At 42.4% G+C, this 10,595-nt stretch overlaps 1 pseudogene; it reads left to right on the top strand.

Annotated features, from left to right (window-relative positions):
- The first annotated feature begins 1,065 nt into the window (after positions 1-1,065).
- LOC146402803 (small ribosomal subunit protein uS2 pseudogene) lies at positions 1,066-1,844 on the top strand (annotated as a pseudogene).
- The last annotated feature ends 8,751 nt before the right edge of the window (positions 1,845-10,595 follow it).

The raw sequence follows: 10,595 nt of genomic DNA on the forward strand, positions 1-10,595 counted from the left end.
CTCCTACCTCTGGATGTGGCCTCCTCTTTCTCTTCTGGAGTAGGATATCTTTTTGGAAGTTTCCAGTCCATTTGGTTGAAGATTTCTCAGCATTTAGTTGTAAACTTTGTTGTTTTTAGGAGAGAAGTTGAGCTCCAGTCCTTCTATTCTGCTTTCTTAATTCCATCCCTAATTTTTTTTTTTTTTTTTGTCTTTTTGTCTTTTTGTCTCTTTAGGACCACACCCGTGGCACATAGAGTTTCCCAGGTCGAATTGGAGCTATAGCTGCCAGCCTACACCCCAGCCACAGCAATGCACCATCCAAGTTGCATCTATGCCCTACAGCATAGCTCATGGCAATGCCCGATCCTTAACCCACTGAGCAAGGCCAGGGATCGAACCCACATCCTCATGGATATTAGTCGGGTTCGTTAACTGCTGAGCCACTATGGGAACTCCTTTTTTTTTTTTTTTTTTTTTTTTTTTGTCTTTTTGTATCTTTAGGGCCACACCCTTGGTACATGGAGGTTCCCAGGCTAGGAGTTGAATTGGAGCTGTAGCTGCCAGCCTGCGCCACAGTCACAGCAATGCGTGTTTTTATAGCAATAATTACTTAGAAATCAATAACACACACTTAAAAATTTTTTTAAATATTTGAAAATTAAGAAAAACAATTTAAATTATTCATGGGTAAAGGAAGCAAGCACAATAAAACTAGAGTATGTTTTTGTATGGATAATAGTGAAAATTGTGAGAGAGAGCAGGAGCCCTGATTAAAGAGAAAATTTATAGCATTCAGTACACGTACTGGGGGGAAAGGCTAAAATCTAATAATTTGAGTATCCATCACAAAAAGTTAGAAAAAGAATAGCACAGAAATCTAAAAAGGAGTGAGAGGTCTACATGGCTTCTTCTGGTTTCCCATCACAACTTAAAGGGAAATATTCATGATGTCTAGAGCCTTGATGTTCTGCAAATGAAGGAAGGGGAAGTCCTCAAATTCCTTACAGAGGAAACCCACCTAGATGGCGCCAACCTCAACTTCCAAATGCAACAGTCCCCACAAAGGGAAAAGTGGTGGCATCTATGTCGTAAGTCTAAAGAGAATCTGGGAGAAGGTTCTGGCAGCTTGTGCCATTGACACCATGAAAACTCGACTGATGTCACTGTCATATCCTCTAGGAGTACTGAACAGCAAGCTGTGCTAAAGTTTGCTGCTGCCACTGGAGCCACTCCTGTTGCTCACTGTGCTGTTCCTGGAACTTTCACTAAGAAGATCCAAGCAGGCTTCCAGGAGCAGAGACTTCTGGGGTTACTGATCCCAGGGCTGACCAGCAGCCTCTCATATGTTAACCTGCTTACCTTTGCTCTGAGTAACAGACTCAACTCTGTGCTCTATGGACATTGCCATTCCCTGCAATTCAACAAGGAAGCTCACTCAGTGGGTCTGATGTGGTGGATGCCAGCTGGGAAGTTCTGCCCTTGTGTGACATCCTCTCCCGTGAGCACCCACAGGAGGTCATGCCTGATCTCTACTTCCACACAGACCCGGAAGAGACTGAAGAGGAAGAGCAGGCTGCCGCTAAAAACACTGTGACCAAGGAGGAATTTCGGGGTGAATGGACAGTTCTAGCTCCTGAATTTACTGCTACTTAAACTGAGGCTGGTCTGTAGGCACTCAGGTGCCCTCTGTGCATGTTCAGAAGTTCCCTCCTATAGACTAGAATGCTCAGCCCACCACTGAACACTGACCTGCAGCTCCTACTGCTCAGGACACTGAATGGGGAGGAATGACCACTGATTAGTTTTAAGCTGTTCTTCCACAGACTCTTTAACAGAAACTGGAAATAAAATTGATAGATGAATTCCTTTTGTGGCTCAGCAGTAATGAACCCAACTAGAATCCATGAGGATGAATTCTTGGCCTTGCTCAGTGGGTTAAGGATCTGGCATTGCTGTGAGCTGTGGTGTAGGTTATAGATGTGGCTTGGATCCCGCATTGCTATGGCTGTGGCCTAGGTCGGCAGCTGTAGCTCCAATTCAATCTCTAGTCTGGGAACTTGCATATGCCGCAGGTGTAGCCCTAAAAAAAAAAAAAAAAAAAAAAAAAAAAAAAAAAAAAAAAAAAAGTTGATGGAAAATAAAGCTTCTTAAAAATAGAAGGAAAACAGTAGTAAAGCATGAATTAATGAAATAGAAAACAAACATTAAAAAAAGAAACAAAGCCGAAAGTTCATTTTGGGGAAAGAACAAAATTGATAATCCCCTAGCAAAACTAATCAAGGAAGAGAGAGAAGTACCATTTGTCAATGTAAGGAACGCAAGAGTGGTCATCAGCACAGATCTATAGCCATTACAGGTATAATATAAAGATATAAGTAGTAATTTTACAAGTTTGAAAAATCTGGAGTTCCCTCTGTGGCACAACAGGATCAACAATATCTCTGCAGTGCCAGGATGCAGGTTCAATCTGGCACAGTGGGTTAAAGGATCCAGCACTGCCATAGCTGTGGCATAGATTGCAACTGTGGTTCAGACGTGATCCCTGGCCTGGGAACTCCAAGATGGGGGGGAAAAAAAAAACACAAATTGAAAATTTATTCAAAATTAACACAATAAGGAATATGACATCTGAATAGCTCTGAGTCTATTAAGGAAATTATCTATAAATTTAAATTTTTCTTATAAAGCATATTCCAAGTCAGATATGTCAGTGGAGACATATCTTCCAGACATTAAAGGAAGAAATAGTTTTAATCTTTTTTTTTTTTTTTTTTTTTTTAGGGCCATACCTGTGGCATATAGAGGTTCCTGGGCTAGGGGTCAATCAGAGCTGTAGTTGCTGGCCTACACCACAGCCACAGCAACGCCAGATCTGAGCTATGTCTGCAACCTACTACACTACAGCTCACGGCAATGCCGGATCATTAACCCACTGATTGAGGCCAGGGATTGAACCTGCAACCTCATGGTTCCTAGTCAGATTCGTTTCTGATGCGCCACAACAGGAACTCCAAAATAGTTTTATTCTTACCCAACCTCTTCAAGGTAGTAGGAAAAGATGATACACTATCCAGCTAAATTGATCGAAGCTGTGGATTATGTTCCTTACAGAGGAAGATTTCCTTCCTGGAACAAAACCAGAAGCAGCCTGGCTTTCCCAAGGATTTTGGTGTGCCCATCTCTCCACATCTCCTTAGGATGCCCTTCAGGCCTTTGATCACTCCAGGTGTGAGGGAGCTGCAGCTGAGCCTCCAGGACACATTAAAAAGAATCTCTTTCCAAGAGTTGGGATCCAGTTCTCTGGCAGGCAGACTGAATCTATCTACAATATCATACAATGCGTATTTATCACTTACACTAACTTTCTTCAGACAAGGTGTTTGTTGTTTGTTTTTTGTCTTTTTAGGGCCGTACCTTCGGCACATGGAGGTTCCCAGGCTAGGGGTTGAATCAGAGCTATTGCCACTGCCTACACCACAACCACAGCAACTCCAGATATAAGCCTCGTCTGCAACCTACACCACAGCTCACAGCAATGCCAGATCCTTAACCCACGGAACAAGGCCACGGGTTGAACCTGCGTTCTCATGAATGCTAGTTAGATTCCTTTCCACTGAGCCACAACAGGAACACCTGTTATTTGTTTATAAAAGTGGTTCTGTAGTAAATGTTTTCATTAAATTTTATTTATAGTTTGCTTACCCACTGATGTAGCTAATTACATGGGGCCAGTGGAATTCCCAGACTGTCAGCTGATCAAGGGGGCCCTGTAGAAAACCCTAGATAAATGAGAATATTCCTCTCCTGTAAGCCATGCTTTAGGAAAAAGTGTTCATCTAAAACAGGGATCTTGGAGTTCCCATTGTGAGGGATTGCTCCCATTGGTAGCAAACCCAACTAGTATCCACAAGGATGTGGGTTCAATCCCTGGCCTTGTCAGTGGGTTAAGGATCCTGCATTGCTGTGGCTATAGCATAGGTCAGCAGCTGTGGTTCGTATTCATCCCCTAATCCCCTAGCCTGGGAACTTCCATATGCTGCAGGTGCGGCCCTAAGTACCAAAAAATAAAAATAAAAAATAAAATAAAACAGGGATCCACAATACTGCAGGAAGGTCAGCCAGCCACCGTATTTGTAAATAAAGTTGTAATGCAGCACAGCCTCACCTGTTTGTGAGTTATGTAAGGCTACTTTCTGCTGTAAAGACAGAGTAACATAGTTGCAGCAAAAACTATAAGGCCTGAAAGCTGAAAATATTTACTATCTGACCCCATACAGAAAATGTTTGCTCATCTCTGATCTAAATGAGAACTTTTAAAAAACTTTTGATTTTTTTTCTGATGATAAATGAGCTGCTAGCTTGTAGTCAAAAAATGGCAATATGTAAAAGAAAAAAGGTCATATATCTCCAGAAGCCTACTTAGCAAACTTAGTATTTTGATATATGCCATTCTATGTGTATATTTTGTACTTTTTTCCAAAAATGATATGATAATGGTAAATGAAAAATTTCCTCATTTTATTATAAACATTTTACGTGTCCATAAGCATAGCTCTACACATCTTAAAAAAATTTTTTTTCTTTTATTTTTACAGCTGCAACTGCAGAATATGGAAGTTCCCAGGCGAGGGGTTGAATCAGAGTTACAGCTGCGGTCTAGCCACTGCCAGGGCAAAACTAGATCTGAACCGCATCTGCAACCTATGCTGCAGCTTGCGGCAATGCTGGATCCTTAACCCACTGAGAGAGGCCAGAGATGGAACACGCAATATCACGGAGATTAGTCAGGTTCTAAACCCACTATGCTGCAATGGGAACTCCTACATCATCATTTTAAATATGGCTATCGGTTATATTTATAATTGTTTTCTCAAAATTCCCTCCTCCCTCTTCCTGCCCCAAGCTTTCTCAATAACAGCACCTTAACCAATTTTCCTTTAGTAATTCACTCTCTCCCTTTTGGGACCATTAAGTTTTCTTAAACTTTGAATTTTGAGATAATTTCCAACTTACAGAAAAATTGCAAGAACAGTACAAAGAATTCCTATCTACACTTCTCCCAGATTCCTCAAATATTATTTTGTCACATTTGCTTTATGATTCTCTATCCACCCAGATATAATCCATATCTATGTTTTTTTTTTTTTTGGTTTTTTGTTTTGTTTTGTTTTGTTTTTTTTTTTGCTATTTCTTGGGCTGCTCCTGCGGCATATGGAGGTTCCCAAGCTAGGGGTCAAATCGGAGCTGTAGCCACTGGCCTACGCCAGAGCCACAGCAATGCAGGATCCGAGCCACGTCTGCAACCTACACCACAGCTCACGGCAACGCCGGATCGTTAACCCACTGAGCAAGGCCAGGGACCGAACCTGCAACCTCATGGTTCCTAGTCGGATTCGTTAACCACTGCGCCAGGACGGGAACTCCCATATCTATGTTAATTTTTTTCCTGAATTCTTTTAAGAGTAAATTGCAAACACAATGCCCCTTTGACATTTAAACAGATTGAGGAGGAGGAGGATTTTGAGCAGAGAACTGACAGAGTCTGACTTACCTGGTCTGGCTGCCCTATATACAGAAAACGGAATGAAACCAGGCAAGCAGGGGAGCAGGGCAGTATGGCCTGAGCAACTGGAAGGACAAAACTGCCACTTTCTAAGATGAAGGCTACAGGAAGTACATGTTTGGGGAGAAATTAAAAGTTTGACTGGGGCATGTTGGGTTTAAGATGCCTGATTAGTCACTGTACCAAGCCCAGCTTATGAGCCTCCTATTTGCAGGCCCAGGGTTTCTGCTCTGTGATACTGAGGACCTTCTACAGAGATTGCCTGCACCATCCACCCTAGAGGTTGCAGGCCCGCCAAGCTGCAGGAAGAGGAAGAAAATGACTCTCCTGGATCTCTGCCCTGCCACCCCACCCCCCCTCCACCCCCTCAGTGCTACTGTGTTGTCCTGGAGCCTGACTTCCTAGTGGCTGTGGCTGGAGAGGCGGAATGGTGCCACCCTAAGTGTGGAGTTGACATTCTGGGGTAGAAACTGACCAGAGGGTGAGAGGAGTCTTCAGAAATCTCTTCTCCTTCCTCCTACCCCATGGGGAGGTAAGAGGACATAATAGTCCATTGCCACTTGCGCTCTGAAGATAGACTATGCAAACAGCTGTGCTTTAGCTCTAGTCAGATCAGAAACACCCACTTATATTCTCTCTCCTGCACTGCTTCACCACCATTTACCTTCAGTTGTCCTTTTCTGGGATTGCATCACCCCCATAAAGTATTGACAATAAGATTTAATCTTAGGCTATTTTCTTAGGAACCCAGCAAACATCAAAGTGGCAATGTCTGGTAGGCAAAGGGATATATGAGCCTGTAGTTCAGAGAAGAGGTCTAAGCTGAAATACAGATTTTGGAGTCCTAGGTAGTAAAGACATAAGACCAGATGAAATCACCCGGGAAGTGAGCACAGCTAGAAAAGAGATTTTTTTTTTTTTTTTTTTTTTTGTCTTTTTGCTATTTCTTTGGGCCGCTCCTGCGGCATATGGAGGTTCCCAGGCTAGGGGTCGAATCGGAGCTGTAGCCACTGGCCTGCGCCAGAGCCACAGCAACGCAGGATCCGAGCTGAGTCTGCAACCTACACCACAGCTCACGTCAACGCCGGACCGTTAACCCACTGAGCAAGGGTAGGGACCGAACCCGCAACCTCATGGTTCCTAGTCGGATTCGTTAACCACTGCGCCACAACGGGAACTCCTAGAAAAGAGATTTGAACACTGAGCCCTCAGGCATTCCAACCTATTGAAGTCCAGAGACATAAGAAAATACCAGCATCAAGACTGGAGTTCCCGTCGTGGCGCAGTGGTTAATGAATCCGACTAGGAACCATGAGGATGAGGATTCAATCCCTGGCCTTGCTCAGTGGGTTAAGGATCCAGCGTTGCCATGAGCTGTGGTGTAGGTCACAGACTCGGCTCAGATCCCACATTGCTGTGGCTCTGGCATAGGCCAGTGGCTACAGCTCTGATTCAACCCCTAGCCTGGGAACCTCCATATGCGGCGGGAGCGGCCCCAGAAAAGGCAAAAAGCCAAAAAAAAAAAAAAAAAAAAGAAAATACCAGCATCAAGACTGAGAAGAAATATCCCATGAGGTAGAGAAAAATCAAATGTGTTGTTCTTGAAGCCGAATGAAAATGTTAATTATGCAAAATACTGCTGATGGCTCAAGCAAAATGTTTAATAAGTATTAGAATCAGCAATATGAGGTTAGCAAATTTGATTAGCACTATTTATGTGGAGAAGACTGTGTAACATAACATCACACTTCTCATTCCTGATTTGTAACTTCTGGGTTTTTTTTCCTAATCAGTCTAGCTAGAAGTTTATCAATTTTTATTAAAGTTTTTAAAAAGCTTGCTTTTGGTTTAAATAAAGTATAGAGAGAGTTCCTGCTGTGGCACAATAAGGTAAGAATCCAGCATTGCCACAGCTGTGGCTTAGGTCGCAGCTGCGGCTCAAATTCAATCCCTGGACAGGTAACTTCAATATGCTATGGATGCATTGAAAAAAAAAAAGGATAGAAATTGCTTTTCTGTTTTCTATTTTGTTGATTTCCAATCTAATCTTTATTTCTTTTCTTCTCTTTACTTTGGGTTTAATTTTTGTTTTTTTTTTTTAAGGCTGCACCCATGGCATATGAAAGTTCCCAAGCTAGGGGTCAAATCAGAGCTGCAGGTGCCAGCCTACAACACAGCCACAGCAACACTGGATCAGAGCTACATCTGCAAACTTTGCTGCAGCTTGTGGCAATGCAGGATCCTTAACCCACCGAGCAAGGCCAGGGATTGAACCTGCATTCTCATGGGTACTAGTTGAGTTCTTAACCCACTGAGCCACAACAGGAACTCTTGATTTTGGTTTCTTAAAGTGGAAGCTGAAGTAATTGAATTGAGATTGCTAAAAACTTACCAAAAAGTGCTGCATCCTAGAGATTATTTTTCAAACACTTCTCTGTTCCTCTTTCCTCCCCTTCAGGAACTCTAATCACTTTTATATATGTTGGGCTCCTTAAAGTTGTACCACAGCTCTATTCAATTTTTCTGTTTTCTTTTCCTTTTTTCATTTTGGATGGTTTCTTCTGTCATGTCGTATTATAATTTTTCTTCTATTCTTCTATTATGTTTAATCCACAATTAACCCCATCTGTGCATTAAAAAAAAATTGGCCGGGGGCATGTCTACAGCATGGGGAATTTCCTAGGTCAGGGATCAAACCAGAGCCACAGCCGTGACAATGCCAGATCCTTACTTAACTCACTGAGTACCAGGGAATGCCTAGTAGCTTCTTGATCATATGGAATACAGTTTAATAATTGTCTTAGTGTGCTCATCTAATTTTTTGTCATTTCTGGGTCAATTTGATTAAGTTGTTTGTCTTACCATGGGTTGTATTTTCCTGCTTCTTTGCATGACTTATGAGTCATCCAGTTTTTGACTGGCTGCTGGTCATTGTGTATTTTATCTTGTTGGGTGCTGGGTATGTTTAAAACATAAAATTCTTTTTTTCGTCTTTTTTTTTTTTTTTTTTTTTTTTTAGGGCCATACTCACAGCATATGGAGGTTTCCAGGCCAGGGGTCGAATTGGAGCTGTTGCTGCTGGCCTATTCAAGAGCCACAGCAACGCCTGATCCAAGCTGTGTCTGCGACTCACACCACAGCTCATGGCAATGCTGGATCCTTAACCCACCGATGGGGACCAGGGATCGAACCCACAACCTCATGGTTCCTAGTCAGATTCGTTTCCATTGCACCACGATGGGAACTCCTAAAACATAAAATTCTTGATCTTTGCTCTGGGATGTTTTCCAATTACTTGAACCATGTAAATAGGTTCTTAGGTCTACTATTTTTTAGGCAGTGTTTTAGAGTTCACTTTTTTTGTCCTATGGAGGCAAGACCCTACTATTTGAACCCAGTTTCTCAACCTCAGCACTACTGACATTTAAGGCTGGTTAATTCATTGTAGGATGTTTAGCAGCACGTCTGGCTTCTACCCACTAGATGCCAGTAGAGCCCATTTGCCCTGGTTGTGACCACCATAAATGACTCCATACATAACCAGTTGTCTCCTGAGGGGACAACACTGCCCTTGTTTGAGAATCACTGCTCTAACAGATGTCCTATGACTTATGAGGGTTTCTGCTCTGGCTGATGGTAGTATTTCCGGCCCTTTGTGAGTTGTGGTGATTTTGCCCCTTAATTCTTCTGGATGGCTCCTTCCTTCACCTTAGGTGGTTTCCTTATACACATGTTCATCAGCACTCAACTGAATACTCGTGATGGACCCACTGCTGATCTCCTGTGTTTAGCTCTCTCCTGTGGTACTCTGCCCTACAAAAGCTATTCACTTGGCCTCCCAGGGCCCCTTGCTCCATCTTCTCAACTAAAGACTGCCAAGCTCTGCAGGAGTTTTACTTCCCTGTGCTGTGGCCTAGAAACTCTCTTCAGGCAGTAAACTGAGGCAACCCAAGTTTGCATCATGTTTCCCATTTCAGGAACCCTATCTCTCCCATCATTTGCTTCTGTTTGATGTATTTTGATACTTTACTTCTAATCATCTGGGTCTAAAGGATTTTGTGAGTGTGACTTCTTTTTAAGAAGTACATTTGCATGCCAACTGAAAAAAATTCAGGAGAGGAAAAATTGGTAATGCAAGAGGCAAGGATTATTGATGTATGTTTTTTGAGAGAATGGCTTAGACCCAGTGGAGAGGCTAACCTCAGGCAGAAGCATAGTTGATCCAAAGTTAAGAGGAAACAGGCATTAATAAATTGGGAGTTCCCATTGTGGCTCAGTGGAAACAAACCCACCATGAGGATGCAGGTTTGATCCCTGGCCTCACTCAGTGGGTTTAGGATCCAGCATTACTGTGGCTGAGGTATAGGCTGGCAGCTGCAGTTCCAATTCAGCCCCTAGCCTGGGAATGTCCCTATGCTGTGAGTGCGACCCTTTAAAGAAAAAAAAAAAAAAAAAAAGGATTAATAAACCAGGCATTCCTGTTGTGGCACAATGGTATTGGCAGCATTTCTGCAGCTCCAGGGTGTAAGTTCGACCCCTGGCCTAGGACAGTTGGTTAAAGGATCTGGTGTTGCTGCAGCTCCAGCATAGGTCACAAATGTGTTTGGATTTGATCCCTGGCCCAGGGAATCATATGCCACACGGCAGCCAAAAAAAAAAGACTAACAAACCAAGATACAGACAATTTAACCATTTTTTAGATTTTTCTTGTAAATATGGTATAACAGGTATAGATGGAGGTAGGTATGTAGAAAACATTTACACAGTTGTAACAAGAACCTAAAAATGTTAATGAGATGTTACCAAGATTGTGGACTCCAGGGTGACTTTTGAGGTGACTTTCATCTTGAAACTTTTCCCACTATGTAACTATATATTATTAATAGAATAGTATTGTATGTTACATAAAGAAAATATGTAGAGAAAACATTTTTGCAAATTTAAAGAAACAGCAGGACACTTTTTGTTCTTTTCACAGCACCCAGTCATTACATTTCTTTGCCCAAAACCTCTAATATAGTTTTCCATCTCAATGAAAGTCAGTCATAGT

Source organism: Sus scrofa, chromosome 6, assembly GCF_054392235.1.
Source record: "Sus scrofa isolate SSC_HxYL_T2T_F1_AM1 chromosome 6, Sscrofa_HxYL_maternal_Yorkshire_Landrace_v2.0, whole genome shotgun sequence".
Taxonomy (NCBI): domain Eukaryota; kingdom Metazoa; phylum Chordata; class Mammalia; order Artiodactyla; family Suidae; genus Sus; species Sus scrofa.